Genomic DNA, 21,295 nt, shown 5'->3' on the forward strand with positions numbered 1-21,295 from the left:
ATATCAAAATAAAAATACTCTGAATTTTAAATGTTAACAACTAACTTAATTTAAAACAACACTCTATTTGAACCAAAGAAAACATGAATACTGGCCAGATAGGATCTGTAGGTTGCCAGTTTGCAATATCTGGTCCAGAGAATTTGTAACATACTTTCAGCACTGTGTTAGTCTGTGATGGAGGGGAGGTTAGCATCCAAATGTCAGTACATCCATAAGTTTAAAATTTGGCCAGGTGCAATGGCTCACACCTGTAATCTCAGCAATTTGAGAGGCTGAGGTGGGTTGATTGCTTGAGCCCAGGAGTTCAAGACCAGTCCGAGAAACATAGCAATATCCTGTCTTTACTGAAAAAAAAAAAAAATTTAAAAATTAGTGGGGCATGGTGGTGCATGCCTATGATCCCAGCTACTTGAGAGTGACACTGACGTGGGAGGATTGCTTGAGCCTGAGAGGTCAAGGCTGCAGTGAACTGTAATGGCACCACTGCACTCCAGCCTGGGTAAGAGAGTAAGACTCTGTCTTAAAAAAAAAAAAAAAAAAAAAAAAAAAAAAAAAAAAAAAAACTTTACTTTAGAATTTGCCAATTCATTGTGGGTAAAATTTCCCCCAACTTGAAAAAAAAAAAAAGACATTTCAAATATACAGAAAAGGTGAAGGAATACATACAACAAACACCAAAACGTACTTTATCTAGATTCAGCAATTGCTAACATTTTACCATTTTTGTGTCCTTTCTTTCTCTCCTCTCTGTCCCTCTCTCAATCTCCCTCCACCCCCCAACCACACACACATACACACACACACACACACACACACACACAGTTTTGACTGAGCCACTTGAAAATAAGTTGCCAGCCGGGAGCGGTGGCTCAAGCCTATAACCCCAGCACTTTGGAAGGCCGAAGCAGGTGGATCATCTGACATCAGGAGTTTAAGACCAGCCTGATCAACGTGGTGAAATCCCGTCTCTACTAAAACTACAAAAAAAAAAATTTAACCGGGCACAGTGGCATGTGCCTGTAATCCCAGCTACTAGGGAGGCTGAGGCAGGAAAATTGCTTGAACCCGGGAGGCAGAGGTTGCAGTGAATCAAGATCGTGCCATTGCACTCTAGCCTGGGCAACAGAGCGAAACTCCATCTCAAAAAAAAGGAAGAAAGAAAGAAAGTTGCTGATATAAGATGCTTTATCCCTAAGTACTTCAGCTTGTACTTCCTAAGAATGAAGACTTATAGTAACATTATCTCACCTAAGAAAACAAAAATACTTTTCTAATATCATGTATAATGCCTATAGTCACATTTCTCCAGTTGTCTCCAAAATGTCTATTATAGTTATTTTTAAATTTTTAATATTTTTATTTATTAAACATTTTTATTGATATATAATAGTTGTACATGTTTTGGGGGTACATGCAATATTTTGATGCCTGTATACAATGTGGAATGATCGAATCAGGGTAATTGGGATATCCATCACCTCAAACACTTTTCTTTATGTTGGGAACATTATAATTCTTCTCTTTCAGCTTTTTTTTTTTTTTTTTTTTTTTTTGACAGAGCCTTGCTCTGTTACCCAGTGTGGAGTGCAGTGGCACATCGTAGCTCACTGAAACCTCCACCTCCTGGGTTCAAGTAATTCTTTTGCCTCAGCTTCCCAAGTAGCTGGGATTACAATCATGCGCTACCATGCCTAGCTAATTTTTGTGTTTTTAGTAGAGACAGGGTTTCACCATGTTGGGCAGTCTAGTCTTGAACTCCTGACCTCAAGTGATCCACCTGCCTTGACCTCCAAAACTGCTGGGATTACAGGCATGAGCCACCGTGCCTGGCCTCCTTTAGTTATTTTGAGATATACAATAAATTATTGTTAATTATAATTTTTCTACTGTACTATCAAATACTATAACTTATTTCTTCTAACTATATATTTTTTAAAATTTTGTTGTTGTTTTTTGAGACAGAGTCTCACACTGTTGCCCCGGCTGGAGTGCAGTGGTGCAATCTCGGCTCACTACAACCTCTGCCTCCCAGGTTCAAGCAATTCTCCTGCCTCAACCTCCTGAGTAGCTGGGATTACAGGCGCCCACCACCATGCCTAGCTAATTTTTTGTATTTTTACTAGAGATGAGGTTTCACCATGTTGGTCAAGATGGTCTCGATCTCTTGACCTCGTGATCCACCCACCTCAGCCTCCCAAAGTGCTGGGATTACAGGTGTGAGCCACTGTGCCCGGCCCAAATATTTTTAACTGATACATAATATTTGTGCATGGTTATGGTGTACATGTGATATTTTCTTATATGCATAGAATCTGTAATCATCAAGTCAGGATATTTAGGTCGTCGTCTCAAGTATTTATCATTTCTATATGTTGGGAACATTTCCAGGACTCTCTTCTAGCTATTTTGAAATATACAATACACTGTTGCTAGCTATAGTCACCTACTCTGCTACCAAACACTAAAACTTGTTTTCTCTGTCTGTTCATATCCATTCACCAACCTCTCTTCTTCCCTCTGCCACTATCGTCTACACCCTTCCCAGGCTCTGGTAACTATCATTCACTCTCTACCTCCATGAGATCAACTTTTTTAGCTCCCACATATGAACGAGAACATGCAATATGTATCTTTCTATGTCTGGCTTTAAGACCTCTGCTCATTTTTGAACAAGGATCCTTTTAATGTCAATTTATTCTATTTGATTGTCAAGTCTTTTTAGCCTCTTTAATCTGGAACAGTCCCCCACATTTTCTTTTTCAGGAGAAACAGCCTTAAATCACAAGGAAATTATAGTGTGGTTCATTCATTTTATTAGTTCCTCCACTCATTCATTTATTCAACAAACATTTGTTGATTACCTACTACTACTTGCCAGTAAGTGAGCATAAGAGTCACCTGGATGGCTTGTTACAATCTTAAACACTATTGTTCATTAGAGTCAGCTGTGATGCTTGCTAACCCTATAGATCTGCACTGTTCAATATGATAGTCACCAGCCACATGTGGCTATTTAAATTTAATCAAAATGCAATAAAATGAATAATTCAGTTTCTCAATCACGTTAGCCACATTTCAAGTGCTCTATTGCCATGTGTGGCTAGTAGCTCATCTTTAGGACAATACAGAATAGAACATTCCCATCTTCACAAAAAGTTCCACTGCCACAGATGCTGGCTGTACCACTGGACCTGAGGGAAGGATGTATTCCTGGAATTTACATGCTTAACACACTCCCCGTCCAAGTCTTACGCCCATTAATAAATGAGAACCCTTGTTCTGGACCCCACTGGGGCTACTGAGTGTGAAAGATGAATCACAGTAGAGTGCTCTATACTCCTAATAGCCCTAGTCAGGGGCCGGGGGAGAAGTCGCAAGCAGAAGCATCAAAAAGGGTCAGGGCCAGCAGAAGATAAACAAAGGTGTTAAAGCCAGAGAAGGAGAGGAGCACAGCGGGGTGGCTGAGAGGGTTGGATTGTGCTGTGGTCTGAATGTTTATGTCCCCCCCAAATCCACATGTGGAAATCTAATTCCCAATGTGGGGGTGTCTGGTGGTGGGGCCTTCGAGAAGTGATTATGTTAGAGGAAGTTCTGCTTACCAGGCCTCTGGTTTAATAAGACATGACCAGAGTGACTCCCTCTTAAAGTGAATAGCGAGGCACTCACAAGACACCGGTAAGGTTAACACTTAGGGTCTACAAATAGCTACATCGCAAGGTGACCACACTTAAAATTACAGAATATTTATGGCCAGACAAAACTTCTCCCACCAAGCCTACAAAGCATCCAGATGTCCTGAGAGGGCAGCCCTCTTTACTTAAAGATAATGTTAATGAGCAAGCTGAGGTTAAAAGATTGATGGTCTTTGGTCTTTGATAACACTGACAGCCACTACCTTTAGTGAACACATCTGCACGTTTCCAGTTTAATTTAGCTCCTTATAGTTTCCTTACAGTTTCTTTCTTTTTCTTTCTTTTTTTTTTTTTTGCGACAGAGTCTCACTCTGTTGCTTTGTTGACCAGGCTGGAGTGCAGTGGCACTATCTAACTGCAACCTCCGCCTCCCGGGTTCAAATGATTCTCCCACCTCAACTTCCCCAGTATCTGGGATTAAAGGCGCATACCACCATGCCCCGCTAATTTAATATTTTTAGAAGAGATGGGGTTTTGCCATGTTGACCAGGCTGGTTTCAAACTCCTGACCTCAAGTAATCTGCTCTCCTCGGGTTTCTTATAAGTAGAGACACTAACAAAAGAGGGAGCATTCCTCCTTCAGCTGCAGATGCCCTAGTCTGCAACTGAGTAGTTTCCAACAAATGTGCTACCTTTTTTTCTGTTTTTGAGATGCTCTCTCTGTTGCCCAGGCTGGAGTGCAGTGGCACGGTCTCGGCTCACCGCAACCTCCGCCTCCCAGATTCAAGTGATTCTCCTGCCTTAGCCTCTTGAGTAGCTGGGACTACAGGCATGTGCCACTACACCCAGCAAATTTTTTGTAGGGGTTTCATCGTTTTAGCCAGGATAGTCTCGATCTCCTGACCTCGAGATTCACCTGCCTCGGGCTCCCAAAGTGCTGGGATTACAGGCATAAGCCACTGAGCCTGGCAAATGTGCTTCTTTCACGTGCCTCAAATCCTTTCCTGTGAGAATCCAAGAACCCACTCTTGGTGTCTGGATCATGACCCTCTTTTCCCGCAACATCTTTCTGGTGTCCTTGTGTGGGGATTGACAATAAGAAGAGACTCCCACTCAGAAGGAAAACAGTCTGTGCAGCATTAATTGGCCGACTTTGGGTAAGTGGGGCTCATTTTAGAGTTATTAAGCCATTCCAGGGGACAAGGATGTTTGTCCACTGCTGCTTGGATTTGAAGCCCAGGGCCCAAGGAGTTAAAAGCCCCAGAGTTTATTTGGGAAAATGGATTTGGCCCTATGAGATGTTTGCCACTATCTTCTTGGGAGTAATCCACCTTGTGCTCTCTGTTGCTGGCCTGAGTGTCCTGCTTCTTGTTTCCTGTCGGCTTTCTGCCTTTGTTTCACAGAAGCCCTGAGGCTGCCACAGAAAGGATGGCCCAAACAGTTTAGCATATTCTTTTTTCTTTTTTTTTTTTTTTTTTTGAGACAGAGTCTCTCTCTATCAGGCTGGAGTGGAGTGGTGCGATCTCCCTCTCGGCTCACTGCAACCTCCACCTCTTGGGTTCAAGCAATCCTCCTGCCTCAGCCTCCTGAGTAGTTAGGATTACAGGCACTCACCACCACGCCTGTTTAATTTTTTATTGAGACGGAGTCTCGCTCTGTCACCAGACTGGAATGCAGTGGCACAATCTCGGCTCATTGCAACCTCCGCCTTCTGGGTTCAAGCGATTCTCCTGCCTCAGCCTCCCAAGTAGCTGGGACTACAGGCACGTGCCCGCACACCCAGCTAATTTTTGTGTTTTTAATAGAGACAAGGTTTCACCATGTTGGCCAGGATGGTCTGGATCTCTTGACCTCGTGATCCACCCACCTCGGCCTCCCAAAGTGCTGGGATTACAGGCATGAGCCACCATGCCCGGTCTAATTTTTGTATTTTTAGTAGAGACAGGGTTTTACCATGTTGGCCAGGCTGGTCTTGAACTCCTGACCTCAAGTGATCCACCCACCTCAGCCTCCCAAAGTGTTGGGATTACAGGCATGAGCCACCACGCCCAGCCACCAAATAGTTTAGCTTTTACTTTCCTTGCCTCTCCTCTGACTTAATTCACCATTTGTCTGAGGGACACTGGAAACAAGAAGTCGCTCAGGATCTAGTCTTTTTGTACCTTAATTATTGGAAGAGATGGGCAAAAACTTCTCCATTACTGCAGTTACAAGTTGAAGTGTGGTATTTAACAGCTATTTGTGACAAGATTAGAAATGCCCTTCAAGCAAAAGCCTCTCTTATGTCTGTCCCTGCAAACAATTAGCCCCAGAATGGAGGACAGGAGACTTTTTCTTAACAGTTTTCTCTTATCTGTTAATCAGAAGATCATCTTTCATTGGCTGGTCACGGACAGCTGGGCCCTGTTTCCTAGACCCAGAATGTCATTTTTGCCCTGCAATAGTTTTGTCACGGGATCCCAAGTTACAGCTTGCCCACTTCCCTTGTTTGGTTCAACATCTTTTTTTTGCTGGGTTCCTTGTGGCATTGCCTCAGGTGACCATGAGTCTGCCTACTTGTTCTTATTATCTGATATGAACAAGGGGACACTACTGGCTCCAGGAGTTCCTCCCTTGGCCAAATTGGCACTAAGAATTCTCTTGTCCCTTTTAGTGGAGCTCAGCTGGAGGCAGTACAATCTTGCCGACAAGGAGTGGTATTCAGCACCTTCAGTCCTGGTATACCAGTTCTCATGCCGTATCTGTCCTGAAGAGCTCACTGCTAGGGTGCATTTTAACCTATTAGGGAAGGTTTAAATTGGATGGGCTTAAGATGATTTTTTTTTTTTTTAATATAACACTGGTCCCAATATCCTTTGAGAGGACCAGAAAGGTGGACCTCAGGTGTTACAGCGGCCCCAAACACTATACCTCGGCTTGATTTGTTTTGTAGAAGGGAAACTAAGTGTGGAGAAATACTCTATGTGCAGGCCTTCCTAATGGTTAGCCAGGATAAGTATTTAAAGTACGCTTGTATATGCTTGATAGAAGGAAAGAAAAATGAGGGACTAGACATAATTCATGACCACTTATGTAAGTGCCTCCTAATCCCAGGCTTCCCCCAGCTGGTCCTGGACTCCCCACTGTAAGTTCAAGTGCTCCGGAGGAACAAAGTCAGACTCCTAGTTCCCCAGAAGTATCCAAAGTATTATTAACCCCTCCTAGTTATTTGGGGATGTCTGATGTCCTGCCATCACCTCCTCCTTACCCTTCAAGCCCTGTCTTACATTCATTACCCAAAGAGCCGAGCCCCACCAGCACCACTCTCAGTGGGGCCTCTTACCAGCTGTCAAAGTTGACTCTTTGCTCTCTTCAGGAGTTGGCAGATGGTGACGGGGCACTCTATGGGTATATGTGCCTGACAGCCTTATACCTTTTCTGTGCCTGACAGCCTTACACCAGGAAAAATTCAGCTGGTTTTTAGAGGGTCTAGGAAAATTCGTAGATGAATTTGAGAGACTAACACTGACATATGAATTAACCTGGCAAGATTTGCATATACTTCTGTCTACCTGCTTCGCAGAAGAAGAAAAGCAGCATATTAGGGGAGCTGTTAAAGCATATGAAGATGGAGGGGCAGCCTGCAACCAGGGACATGACATCTATCCAGTAGGAGGCACAGCAGTGCCTGACTGGGACCTAAATAGGAGTTATTAAGAGGAAGTAAGTTTGGGCAGCCAAGGTGGGCAGCTCACTTGAGGTCAGGAGTTTGATACCAGCCTGGGCAATGTGGTGAAACCCTGTCTCTACTAAAAACACAAAAATTAGCCATACGTGGTGGTATGTGCCTGTGGTCCCAGCTACTTGGGAAGCTGAGCCAGGAGAACTCACCCGAATCTGGGAGGCGGAGGTTGCAGTGAGCCAAGATCTTGCCACTGCACCCCAGCCTGGGCAACAGAGTAAGACTCCATCTTGAGGAAAAAAACAACAACAAAAAAAGGAAGTAAGAACCTAGAGAGGAGAAACCATATGATTAATTGCCTCCTTGAAGCAATGAGATTTGTGATAAAGCCTGTTAATTATGGTAAAGTCAGGGAAATTACTCAGGGAAAGGATGAAAACCCAACCTTGTTCCAAGGGCACTTAATTGAGACCTTGAGGAAACATATTAACACTGACCCTGACTCCAAGGAGGTACAGGCATTGCTAGGAGTTCATTTCATAACCCAGTCTGCTCCTGATATCTGCAGGAAGCTACAAAAGCAACCTTAGGCCCCCAGACTTCCATAAATCAGCTTTTAGACATGACTTTTACAGTTTTCAATGGGCAAGATAGGGCAGAGGAAGCAGAGAAAGTAAAGCAAACCTCCCAAAAGGCCCAGCTTTTAGCTGCAGCTTTGAGCTCTCTACCCCTTCAGAGTCAGCCCCTTATCCCCCAAGCCCTGCCAGAGGAAGTGAGCAGGCAGAAAGCCCCATTCTGGGCCTCTGAGCCACTGTGCCCTGGGCCACTGTGCCCTGGGTGTAAACCAATGTGTTTTCTGTAAGGAGGTTGGTCACTGGAAGAGGGAATGGCCTGTGCTCCCAAGAGAGTTGTTGGCTCCTGAACCCATAATGGCCCAGCAGACCTAAGAGTGACCGGCCCCAGACTTCACACCTCAGTTCCTGTTGGACAATTAGCCATTGCTCTCGAGGAGCCTCAGGTGACTCTTGAAGTGGCAGATAAGATTATTAATTTATTATTCAATACGGGAGCAGTTTACTTTGTTCTGACCCAGCATAATGGAGCCTGTCTTCTCATAGCTGTACGGGCATTGAATTGCCACTTTCCTTATTCTTTAAGCTGTCCTTCAGGGACTCTTGTTTTCTTGCATGGCTTTTTAGTACTACCTGCATGTCCTACCCCTTACTGGGGAGGAATTTATTGATTCGGTTGCAAGCCATGGTTACCTTTGGAGAGCATAAAGCAAACGAGTGTTACTTTTGTTCCTGTCCCCTGAGGAGAGAAAAAAGGAAGATAAGGATATATTTTTCTGCACCTAATGCATCCAGATCCACGACCTCTGTTTGCCCTTGAATGGAATGATTCAGATACTCATTCAACCTCACAACTAACCTGCACAGTTCTCCCTAAAGGGCTGCGGGATAACCCACACTTGTCTGGAAATGCTCTAGCTAAGGACTTGAAGAATCTACAACTGCGAAAGGGCACAATTATCTAGTATGTAGATGATTTGCTCATTGCTAGCCCAACTAAAGAGAACTCAGATAATACTACTGTTAAATTGCTAAATTTCCTGGGAACTAGTGGATATAGGGTGTCACCACACAAGGCTCAGATTTCTACTCAGAAAGTCAAATATTTTGGATATGTCTTTTTTTATATTTTTTATTATTTACTATTTGTTTCTCTTTTTCTTATTTGTAACACTCCTCCAGAATCAATTTGGGATATATCTTAACCTCTGGTACCCAAGCAATAGCCTCAGAATGGAAGGAAGCTCATTCAAGAGCCCCAGACCAAGAAACCAATGTGGGCCTTTTTAGGAATGACTGGGTTCTGCCACTTATGAGTGCCTGGATTTGGGCAAACATTTCAAGCTTCTATGTGAGGTTCTATAAAGGACAGATTTAAAACCCTTTGATTGGAATGAGAATTGCAGACAAAACTTCAATACTGTCAAAGTGAAATTGGGCTCTGCTCCAGCCTTAGGAATCCCCAACTTGGATAAGCCATTTTTCCTTTATGTGGCCAAAAAGCAAGGTATGGTCTTGGATGTTCTTGTCCAAAAATTGGGGAGTATTCCACAGCCAGTAGCCTACTTTTCTAAGCAACTAGACCATGTGGCTTCTGCATGGCCTGGATGCCTTGGGGCTGTTGCAGCTACTGCTCTTCTGGTAGATGAAGCTAATACACTAACATTAGGACAGCACCTGGAGGTTTTGATCGCACACCAAGTCCAGGGGTTCCTAGAGGCTAAAGGGCACCAGTGGATGATGGGAGGATGTTTATTAAAGCATCAGACCTTACTGTTAGACACACCAGACATAACTCTTGAAATTCGCCAAGTAAACCCAGCTGCTTGTCTGCCAGAGTCCACAGACGCTGTAAACCATTCCTGCCTACAGGTTACGGAGCAATTTATTCTAGCAGGCCAAACTTAAGGGATGAGCCCCTTAACAATCCTGAGGCAGAATGGTTTACAGATGGAAGCTGAGCTAATTGCTCTTACTAGGGCCCTGCAATTGGAAAAGGATGTAAAAATTAACATTTATGATGATTCCAAGTATGCCTTTTTAATGCTTCATGGTCATGCCAACATTTGGAAAGAGTGGGGACACCTGACCGCTAAGGACTCCCCCAGAAAACATCACTCAGATATTTTGAGCTTGTTAGATGCTGCTTTACTGCCAAAGGAAATGGCTGTAATTCATTGCAGAGCACATTTTGATGATATTATTAAAGGAAATGCCCTTGCAGATGTAGGGGCCAAGGCCACTGCACTAAAAGAGCCAGTTACGCTTATGGGCATCCTAGTGCCCGCAGCCCCAGATATAGCTGAGCCAGTGTACTCCAAAGAAGAACAAAAATGAGCCAGGGATCACGATTTGGCCCAGGCCCCCTCTGGCTGGCTAATAGTAATAAATTACTAATGCCAAGTGTCAATCAGTGGAAAATAGTTAAGCATTTTCATAATTCCACTCATTTGGGAAGGGATTCTTTATTTCAGTTGATACCTTATTTATTTATGGGAAAACTTTTCAAGATACTAAAACAGATGACTTGAGCCTGAAAGCTCTGTGCCCAAAATAACCCAAACAGCCAGGCATTGCCCCCATCTCTAGTTAAACCTGTCCAACATAGAGGAATCTATCTGGGTGAAGTCTGGCAACTAGACTTTATTTAAATGCCTCTCTGTAGGGGATTCAATTATTTACTGGTGTTTATTATTACCTTCACTGGTTAGGTTAAGGCTTTACCCCACTTGATCCAAAAGAGCTTTAGAGGTCTCGGCCCGGCACGGTGGCTCATGCCTGTAATCCCAGCACTTTGGGAGGCTGAGATGGCTGGATCACAAGGTCAGGAGATCGAGACAATCCTGGCTAACACAGTGAAACCCCGTCTCTACTAAAAATACAAAAAATTAGCTGGGCGTGGTGGCAGGCACCTATAGTCCCAGCTACTTGGGAGGCTGAGGCAGGAGAATGGCGTGAATCCGGGAGGTAGAGCTTGCAGTGAGCCGAGATCATGCCACTGCACTCCAGCCTGGGCGACAGAGCGAGACTTCATCTCAAAAAAAAAAAAAAGAGCCTTAGAGGTCTCTAAATTTTTTTTTTTTTTTTGAGATGGAGTTTCACTCTTGTCACCCAAGCTGGAGTGCAGTGGCATGATCTCGGCTCACTGCAACCTCTACCTCCTGAGTTCAAGCGACTCTCCTGCCTCAGCTTTCCAAGTAACTGGGACTACAGGCATGCACCACTACACCCAGCCAATTTTTGTATTTTTAGTAGATACAGGGTTTCACCATATTGGCCAGGCTAGTCTGAAATTTTGACCTCAGGTGATCCGCCTGCCTAGGCCTTTCAAAGTGCTGGGATTACAGGCGTGAGCCACCACACCACACCTATCTAAAAGTTTATTAAAAGAAATAATTCCTCAGTTCGGGTTATCTGAAAGACGGCAAAGTAGCTATGGCCCCTCTTTCACGGCAGGCATAACCCAATATCTATCCTTGGCATTGGGAATCCAATATCATCTTCGTTCTGCATGGAGACCCCAATCCTCTGGAAAGGTGGAAAGGGTTAATCATAAGCCAAAGAGGACTCTAGCTAAATTTTGCCAGGAAACATCAGAGACCTGGCTATCTCTATTGCCTGTAGCTTTACGGCAGGTTTGAGCTGCTCCAAAGGGAAACTTATAATTAAGTCCTTTTGAATTAACATAAGGAAGCCCTTTCCTAACTGCAAATCTCCTAATAGATGAAATGATTCATTAATTACAAAAATATGTCATCAATCTAGGACAAATGCAAAACGCACTGTGTGAATATGGATATAAAAGGCTTTCCCTCCCCACGTGAGAGGAAAATTCTGTTTCAGTTCAACTAGGGTATTTAACCTTACTAAAGACATAAATGGAAGGGTCTCTAGCGACCAGCTTTCCCCAATGTGGAAAGGACCATATCAAGTGCTCTGAGCACTCCAATAGCAGTTAAACTGCAAGGGATTCACAGTTAGGTACATTTGTCTTGAATTAAACCTGTTTCTTATGAAGCCCCACAAGCTACCAACACCCAGTCTGCTAATCTAGTCTACTCTTGTGAGCCAGTAGAAGGTCTACACTTCCTCTTCAGGAGAAATCCTTGGAAGCTTCTTCTTACAACGTGATGCTCTGGATAAGCTTGGGGGCCAGGTTAGTTTTCCTGATCCTCCTCCTGGTCATCTTTTACTTTTACTGGTATGAGTCTGTCCCAGCTGTGGGTAAGCAATATCTATGCCCTTACAGGATATAACTATAGAATACAGCTTCTCTTTTATTCGTATCTGTTTTGGGGCTTCTGTCCTTCCTTTCACTATTGCTGGAGGTTCAAATCTTTTCTTACAATGGGCACAGGACTATGCCAATGTTCTCTTGCTGGATTTGTGAGCTATTGCCCTTCTCTAGCACCTCAGGCTTGCCCTGGTGGATATCCCCCACACAGGACATGCTTAGGTAACTTACAGAATACTTAGAGGGACTTAAATAATGGATAGGAGTACAAATATCTGGCCTGACTTGGAACAATGTAACCCAATGGCCAGTTAATAACACTTTTAGCAATTCTGGGCATAGGAAGCCATTCTCAGCAAATGAGACCACAGAAAAGTTTCTTGCACTGGGTACCTCCTTTCTAGACCCAAAGATAAACATCCGAACTAAAAAGCTCAAAAACTCCAGTTTTGAAAAATGATTTCTTCAAATTTGGGATGGTTTTATATGACTAACCACCTCTGCAGCACACCTAAGTCAGGTAGTCCCATTGTGTTAGGAACAATGGAATCACTCCCTTGATGCTTTGACAAATGCTACTTGTGTCATGGGATGGATTCCTGCAAGACAATGCCAACATACCATAGTCCTGCAACAAATGGACTTATCTGCTACGTGAAGCTTATCTTGACCCTGGGTCACTGGACAAAGACTATTTTAAAAAGCCAGCTGGGCCGGCCTAGTGGCTCATGCCTGTAATCTGAGCACTTTCAGCACTTTGGGAGGCCGAGGTGGATGAATCACTTGAGGTCAGGAATTTCAGACATCTGTAATTATCCGGGTGTGGTAGTGTGCACCAGTAATCCCAGCTACTTGGGAGGCTGAGGCAGGAGAATTGCTTGAATCCAGGAAGTGGAGGTTGCAGTGAGCCGAGATCATGCCACCGCATTCCAGCCTCGGCAACAGAGTGAGACCACGTCAAAAAAAAAAAAGCCAGCCAACCTTCTCCACATAACCAGCATATGGGCCAGATCCATTTTTCATGGGTATAACCACTTGGCCTCACTCTTTCTACCATCTATTAGATCGGAAGATGCTATCTGGCATGTTGAGGCCATTGTCAATGATACCCAATGGGGTTTAAGTAACAGCCTGTGAGATACATCTTTTATAAATGCTGAAATGTATTATATGCGTAAGGCTGTCACGCAAAACAGAATGTCACTAGATACTCTGACTGCAGCACAGGGAGGAACCTGTGCTATTATCAGAACTAAATATTGTATATATATCTCAAATAACTCAGACAATATTTATTTGACCCTCCAGATATAAATCAACAAATTAAAGCCATCTCTAATCGCACACTGTCTTTAGATAATGACTAGCATCATGGTTTGGGTCAGGGCCATCATGGTGGAAAAAGTTCCATTTGTTACCCTGGCTATAATAATTGGAATAGGCATAGCTTTACATTGTGGATTTTATTGTTGCTGCACATTTTGTATGTTTTGCATGGTCCTATTCTTATTAATCCTTAATTCACAACGTATGGTACTCATATATCATGATTTATAATTATAACTATAATTCTTATATATAACTTTCTGTGTTTATAGAAACTTTTTTTTGTATGACTTTCTATGTTTATATATAACTTTCTATGTTTCAGGATATCAACTTATGAGTGATCTACAAACCTACAGACCTATTGCTCCTCCAGTCAACTGCAACAGCTTCGAGCTACCTCTGGTTAAGACCCCTCCCAGCATGACAGGTCCCTTAAAGTTAGGCAGGGTTAATATCAATGACCTTTCTCAGCAGGAAGAGGTTCCAGAAGACTGACCCCCACCCTTCAGTGTCCCTTAGGATTAAGAGTCCACTTGTGACAGAAGGGGAAAATATGTTAGAGGAACCCCTACTCATCAGGCCTCTGGCTTAATAAAACATGACCAGAGCCGGACATGGTGGCCCACACCTGTAATCCCAGTACTTTGGGAGGCCAAGGCGGGCAGATCACAAGGTCAGGAGATCAAGACCATTCTGGCTAACACAGTGAAACCCCATCTCTACTAAAAATACAAAAAATTAGTTGGGCGTGGTGGCACACACCTTTAGTCCCAGCTCCTCTGGAGGCTGAGGCAGGAGAATTGCTTGAACTGGGGAGGTGGAGGTTGCAGTGAGCAGAGATCATGTCACTGCACTCCAGCCTGGGCGACAGAGCGAGACTCCATCTCAATAAACTACCATCAGAGTGAACAGGCAACCTACAGAATGGGAGAAAATTTTTGCAATCTACCCATCTGACAAAGGGCTAATAAAGAACTTAAACAAATTTACAAGAAAAAATCAAACAACCCCATCAAAAAGTGGGCGAAGGATATGAACAGACATTTCTCAAAAGAAGACACTTATGCAGCCAACAGACACATGAAAAAATGCTCATCATCACTGGCCATCAGAGAAATGCAAATCAAAACCACAATGAGATACCATCTCACACCTGTTAGAGTGGTGATCATTAAAAAGTCAGGAAACAACAGGTGCTGGAAAGGATGTGGAGAAACAGGAAAACTTTTACACTGTTGGTGGGACTGTAAACTAGTTCAACCATTGTGGAAGACAGTGTGGTGATTCCTCAAGGATCTAGAACTAGAAATACCATTTGACCCAGCCATCCCATTACTGCGTATATACCCAAAGGATTATAAGTCATGCTGCTATAAAGACACATGCACATGTATGTTTATTGTGGCACTATTCACAATAGCAAAGACTTGAAACCAACCCAAATGTCCATCAGTGGTAGACTGGTTTACAAAAATGTGGCACATACACACCATGGAGTACTATGCAACCATAAAAAAGGATGAGTTCATGTCCTTTGTAGGAACATGGATGAAGCTGGAAACCATCATTCTCAGCAAACTATTGCAAAGGCAGAAAACCAAACACCACATGTTCTCACTCACAGGTGTGAATTGAACAATGAGAACACTTGGACACAGGGTGGGGAACACCACACACCAGGGCCTGTTGTGGGGTAGGGGAAGGGGGGAGGGAGAGCATTAGGAGATATACCTAATGTAAATGACAAGTTGATGGGTGCAGCACACCAACATGACACATGTATACATATGTAACAAACCTGCATGTTGTGGACATGTACCCTAGAACTTAAAGTATAATAATAATAAAAAAAACATGACCAAAGTGATGTCATCTTTAAGTGAATAGTGAGGCACCCACAAGGCACCTGTAGGGTTAATACTTATGATCTGAAAATAGCCACATCCCAAGCTGACCACCACTTATAATTACAGAATATTTATGGCCAGACAAAACATCTCTCACCAAGCCTACAGAATGTCCATATGTCCCGAGAGTGTAGCCCTCTTTACTTAAAGATAATGTTAATGAGCAAGTTCAGGTTAAAGTATTGATGGTCATCGATAACACTGACAGCCACTACCTTTAGTGAGCACATCGGAGCACGTCTGCACATTCCAAGTTAACTTACCTCTTTATAGTTTCTTATAAGTACAGACGCTAACAAAAGATGGAGCACTCCTCCTCTTGCTGAGGATGTCCTAGTCTGTAACAGAGTAGTTTCCAATAAACTTGCTCTTTCACTGTGCTCTGTGACTTGCCTCAAATTCTTTCCTGTGAGAATCTAAGAATTCGCTCTTGGGGTCTGGATCAGGGCACTCTTTTCTGGCAACAATTAAGACATCACAGTAAAACCCTCATGAATAGAACTAGTGCCCTTATAAAAGAAGCCCGAGAGATCCTTTGTGCCTTCCACCACATGAGGACAGGAGTAAAAGTTGGCAGTCTGTGACCCAAGAAGGCCCTTACCAGACACGGAATCTGCTGGCATCTTGATCTTGGCTTTTCCAGTCTCCAAATAGTTTCTGTTGTCTGTAAGCTGCCCAGTCTAGAATCTTTTGTTAGAGAAGCCTGAATGGACAAAAATGGACTGTGTTGGAGCAGAATAGGATCCAGCAGGAAACACATCTTTTGGGTCCAAGAGTCCAGCTACTGATCTCTTAACATGCAATGTAATGTGCAGGTGGATTCCTGCCATATTCCAGTCACTTTTGGAAAAAAAGAGTCCATTATGGACTTACTGTGGACATTTTTAAATATTAGGCTAAAGTATCTGGAATTATTTGATACACAGTAGGGAGCCATTTAACACTGTAATTGGGGTGTTAAGTAGGAGTACTGGAGGAATAAATGGAGTAGGAAGACCTAGAGTTAGATACTGCTGTGTGGAGAATGCGATGGAAGCTTGGATGGGTGAGACTGATGACAGTAAAAATAGTCAAGATGAGACACACAGAAGACATTACAAAGGGAGAATCACATTTTTATTTCCAGCTGGGATGGCAAAAAAGGAAACAAAGTTGATGCCAAGATTTCAAACCAGGGAGAAAGAATGTTGGCTATAATTTTTGAGAAAAATAGAGATCTAAAGAGGGAACAATTTGGGGAGGAAAGATGGGTCCTGCAAGTTTAATACAAGATGCTTGAGAGGGTGATAGATCTCATGGATGGGAAGATGAGGGACTGGAATGTGGAGATGCAGATTTGAGAAGTATCCACTTGCAAGTGAGAGAGGAAGCCGTATGTGGGGAAGTAAAAACACAGAATAGAAACTGAAGCCATGAATTACATAGCCAAGTATGGTGGCTTTGGGGGAAATTAGGAAGAAGTAGAACCAGAGAAGGAGAGACCAGAGAGCTAAAAGAGTCAGGATTATGTTGTCACAGATGCAAAGGAAAGAGTGAGCTACAGCCTCAAGTGATACTGCCAAGTTAAGAACAATGATGACAATGCTACTGCTTATGGGAGGTCCCCAAAGAGCTCTTGCCAGAGCAAGTGTGGCATTTTAGCTGTGCAGTGTGACCCTTAGCCATTGAAAATGTGTTGTTTGCTGATAGAGGAAGGAAAGCTAGTAAGCATATACTCCATTGTTGGCAGGGCCTGTCCTGGCTGAGAGAATGTGACCATCTATTTTTATTCAGAAGATAAATTCACCAATGAGGACAAAGTCTGGATAATTCAGAGTCCCCTGCTGGTTTTTAGATGGGAAAGAAGGGGAAAATCACAAATGGAATAAGGCTCTGTGAAAAAAGCTACCAGCTCCAGGAATGTCTAACTTCATATTTGCCATGCTGTTCTGTCATTAAGTTGAGCTCAGTTCCTGGGAAGGAAAAGAAGGGCTGGCTAGTTCTGTGTGCTTCCATGTGTGCGGTGAGAACTCTGCCCCAGCAGCAGGAATGTGTCTGGCTGGAGGCATACTGGTGATTAACTCTTAAGCTCAATCATTTCTTATCCTTCAGCACTATGGAATATGGTTCTTGGGAATAGTATTTTCTTGGGAACCGTATTATTGAAGCTGGAAGCATTTATGGTACAGCCTTATTGCTCTCCAGCTCTTTGAAGTTACTTGAAAATTTCCCTTTAAGGGATAACAAAGATGCTTTTGGTTTTTTTCATGTTGCTATTTAAAGATCTCCTACCAGGCTTTGGAGCTACACCTGACGAGTGACTGAGAGAGGACGTGTGCAGAGCAGAAAGGCGTGGTGAGTAGAGACCACTCCAGAGAAGTTTGCCAGTGAAAGGAAGGGGGAAGATGAAATAGCCTCACATCTGTGAACAAATCACATCTGAGCCTTTTGTTGTATATGTGGGGGAAATTGTTCTCACTGAGATAAGGGTCAATCTGGAACTCTCGATAGTCTAATCATGACTGGGTAAGTGGGATGACCAATTTGTCCTGGTTTGCTTGGGACTCTCCTGGTTTACCACTGAAAGTCCCATGTCCCAGAAAATGCCTGAGTCCTGGGCAAACTTGGACAGTTGATTGATCGCCTTAAGTAGGAGCCAACTGGTGTTGCCCCAAAATGATCAAATTAGATATATCATTGGTTGCCTTGCAATAGAAGATGCCCTGTTCTCCCAATCTTCTCTGCTCCTGTGCACAGTACCAGGATCCTTATCCTCCGTGGGGTTTGTCTGACTTTCCTAGATTGACAGATTTCTCTGAGTTTTGGGTGTTATGGAGGCAGAGAAATGAAATGTTAGTGCCTTTCCTATGCTTTTACATAACACCTCATTTAATTCTCACAACAACCACGTGAGGTGGGTACTACCATTTCCAATTTACGAATAAGGATTCTGAAGCACAAAGAGGCCTAGGCCTGTCTGTCTTCAAACTCTATACTCTTTGCTACATCACACTTGTCCCTCAGAGACCCACAGAGACACAGGTGTTTGATCCACATGGTCTGGGGAAAATGCAAGCCCATTGCTAGAGATGGGGCATAGAATAGTGTCCACATATATTGATCTTTTCAGGTTGTAAAGGAGCCAGATGCCCTTCCTTAGGAAGCACCTCCATCCTTATGGTGATTTTTTTGGTACTTCTTTGGATCATATCCCGTACTGTGCCCTCTCTGGGCAGAGAAAACAAGAGGAGCATCCAGGCCCAATGGCTTTGCATTTCAGAGGATACAAATGTGAAAGGGAAGGTTGTAGGGTTAAAAAATATGCACTACGTAGGTCAGGTGCTGTGGCTTATATCTACAATCCCAGCACATTGGGAGGCCGAGGTGGGAGATTGCTTGAGCTCAGGAGATTGAGACCAGCCTGGGCAACATAGCAAGACCTTGTATCTACTAAAAAAAAAAAAAAAAAAAAAAAGCCAAGTGTGGCCAAGTGTGACACATGTCTGTAGTCTTACCTACTTGGAGGGCTGCCACGGGAGGACTGCTTGAGCCTGGGAGATTGAGGCTGCAGTGAGCTGTGATCATGCGACTGCACTCCAGCCTGGGCACCAGAGTGAGACTTCGTCTCAACAACAACAAAAAAATATATATATACACACATATATATATGTGTGTGTGTGTGTGTATGCACTACAATATGGTTTCTGATACTTAAAATGAAATATCTACTAGATCAAAGCACTCAGATTATAGAAACTCTTCACTGTGAAAAGGTTGACAAAAATCTATGCCTGAGACAGAGTATGGCTATCCAGGTGCCATTTCCCTTTTAATTTCTATGCCTTGTGTTCCCTTTTTTTTTTTTTTTTTAAGAATCAGAATCTCGCTCCTGTTACCCAGGCCGGAGTGCAGTGGCACGATCTTGGCTTACTGCAACCTCCACCTCCTGGGTTGAAGCGACTCTCCTTCCTCAGCCTACTGAGTAGCTGGGATTACAGGTGTGCGCTACCACACCCAGCTAATTTTTGTATTTTTAGTAGAGACGGGGGTTTTGCCATGTTGACCAGGCTGGTCTCGAACTCCTGGCCTCAGGTGATCCACCCACCTCGGCCTCCCAAAGTGCTAGGATTACAGGCATTAGCCACCGCGCCTGGCCCCTGTGTTCACATTTAAATTCTTGCTTCTTGTCTGAAAAAGCAGTATGTTCTATCCTCTTAAAAATGAACAGAAGTTAAATATATGGTCTACACATTTTCTCCAAAATATGAGTGTTAAAGTTCCCCTGTAGGAGATAGCAGTCAAACTAATATAGGTTAGACTTAAGTAGTCCGAAGATCTACATGGAATGTGCTGGATGTAGTAGTTTAAATGAAACATAGGGGCCGGGCGCGGTGGCTCAAGCCTGTAATCCCAGCACTTTGGGAGGCCGAGACGGGCGGATCACGAGGTCAGGAGATCGAGACCATCCTGGCTAACACGGTGAAACGCCGTCTCTACTAAAACATACAAAAAACTAGCCGGGTGAGGTGGCGGGCGCCTGTAGTCCCAGCTACGTGGGAGGCTGAGGCAGGAGAATGGTGTGAACCTGGGAGGCGGAGCTTGCAGTGAGCTGAGATCCGGCCACTGCACTCTAGCCTGGGTGACAAAGCGAGACTCCGTCTCAAAAAAAAAAAAAAAAAAAAGAAACATAGGCTGGTGGAAGGACCAGGTGTGTGAGCCTTAGGCATAGCTTGTTTTTTTAAAGAAATAGGGAAGCATTTAGCACCTGGCAAGGGGGCAGCAACTCGATTTGATATAGATTGTGGTGCTGTGTGGACCACGCAGAAAGGAGTAAATTGGGCCCAGTTTAGTGGCTCGTGTCTGTAATCCCAGCACTGTGGGAGACCAAGGTGGAAGGATTGCCAGTTAGGTGGGAAGGCCTTGATGAAAGATCTGGAAAAGGAGTGGGCAAATTCTACCCACTTCTTTCCATCTCCACCACTGCCCAATGCCAGGCATCATCCTTGCAATGGGTTTATGATCAGTCTTACTCCTTCCATTTTCACCATGTCTCAATTCACACACCAGGTCCTTCCACCAACTCATATTCCATTTAAACTACATCTAGCACATCTAGTAAAATCTAGTTCTGTGTGAATCTTTGGAATATTTAAATCTAAATCATATTATGTTCACTGCTAAGACAGGGGAATTTTAAAGCTTCTATTTTGGGGAGAATGGATTGGCCATATTTAAAAGCAGGAAGTGTAATTTTTAACAATTTACAAAACTAGGTTATTACTCCCCCACTTAAAATTTCCAGTGGATTCCCTTCACAAGGAAATAAACTCTGAAATCCTTCTCTTGGCCCATGAGGCCATGCATGAGCTCTCCCCTGCTTGCTCTTTTACCTGACCTCCCGCCCTTATGCACTTTGCTCTGGTCTTGTCACTTATTCCAGCACAGGGCCTGTGTACCTGCTCTTTCTACCAGGAGAATTCTCCTCTCGTTCTGTATTTGCACTGTGGACTCCTTCTTGCCACTTAGTTTTCTGCTTACATGTTACCTCCACAGAGAATCCTTACCTGACACCCCCAATATAAAGTAAATCAATGAGCACTCCTATGAATAAGCTGAGTGATTTTTGACAAGTTAATCTCCCTAAAGCTAATTTATTAATTCAAAAATAGGGCTTATAGGCAGGGCACGGTGGCTCACACCTGTAATCCCAGCACTTTGGGAGGCTGAGGTAGGTGGATCACTTGAGGTCAGGAGTTCGACACCAGCCTAGCCAACATGGAGAAACCCCATCTCTACTAAAACTACAAAAAAGTAGCCGGGTGTGGTGTCAGGCACCTGTAATCCCAGCTGCTCAGAAGGCTGAGGCACAAGCATCACTTCAACCTGGGAGGCAGAGGTTGCAGTGAGCCAAGATCATGCCACTGCACTCCAGCCTGGGCAACAGAGTAAAATTCTGTCTTTAAAAAAAAAAAAAAAAT

At 43.7% G+C, this 21,295-nt stretch overlaps 1 protein-coding gene across 10 annotated transcripts in view; it reads right to left on the minus strand.

Annotated features, from left to right (window-relative positions):
- Positions 1-21,295, minus strand: part of FBXO40 (F-box protein 40) — a 36,717-nt gene that overhangs the window by 11,147 nt on the left and 4,275 nt on the right. For 3 of the 10 annotated variants that reach the window (XM_074033369.1, XM_015446374.3, XM_074033367.1), the window contains exon 2: positions 15,940-16,041. The exons of 3 other annotated variants lie outside the window; for them this stretch is intronic. The gene's annotated coding sequence lies outside the window, so the exon portion shown is untranslated. Of the gene's footprint in view, positions 1-251; positions 348-15,939; positions 16,042-21,295 lie in introns of all 10 variants that reach the window. 4 more of the 10 variants (XM_065539159.1, XM_074033366.1, XM_065539160.1 and 1 more) reach the window with 2 other exon arrangements.

Source organism: Macaca fascicularis, chromosome 2 (genome assembly GCF_037993035.2).
Source record: "Macaca fascicularis isolate 582-1 chromosome 2, T2T-MFA8v1.1".
Lineage (NCBI taxonomy): Eukaryota > Metazoa > Chordata > Mammalia > Primates > Cercopithecidae > Macaca > Macaca fascicularis.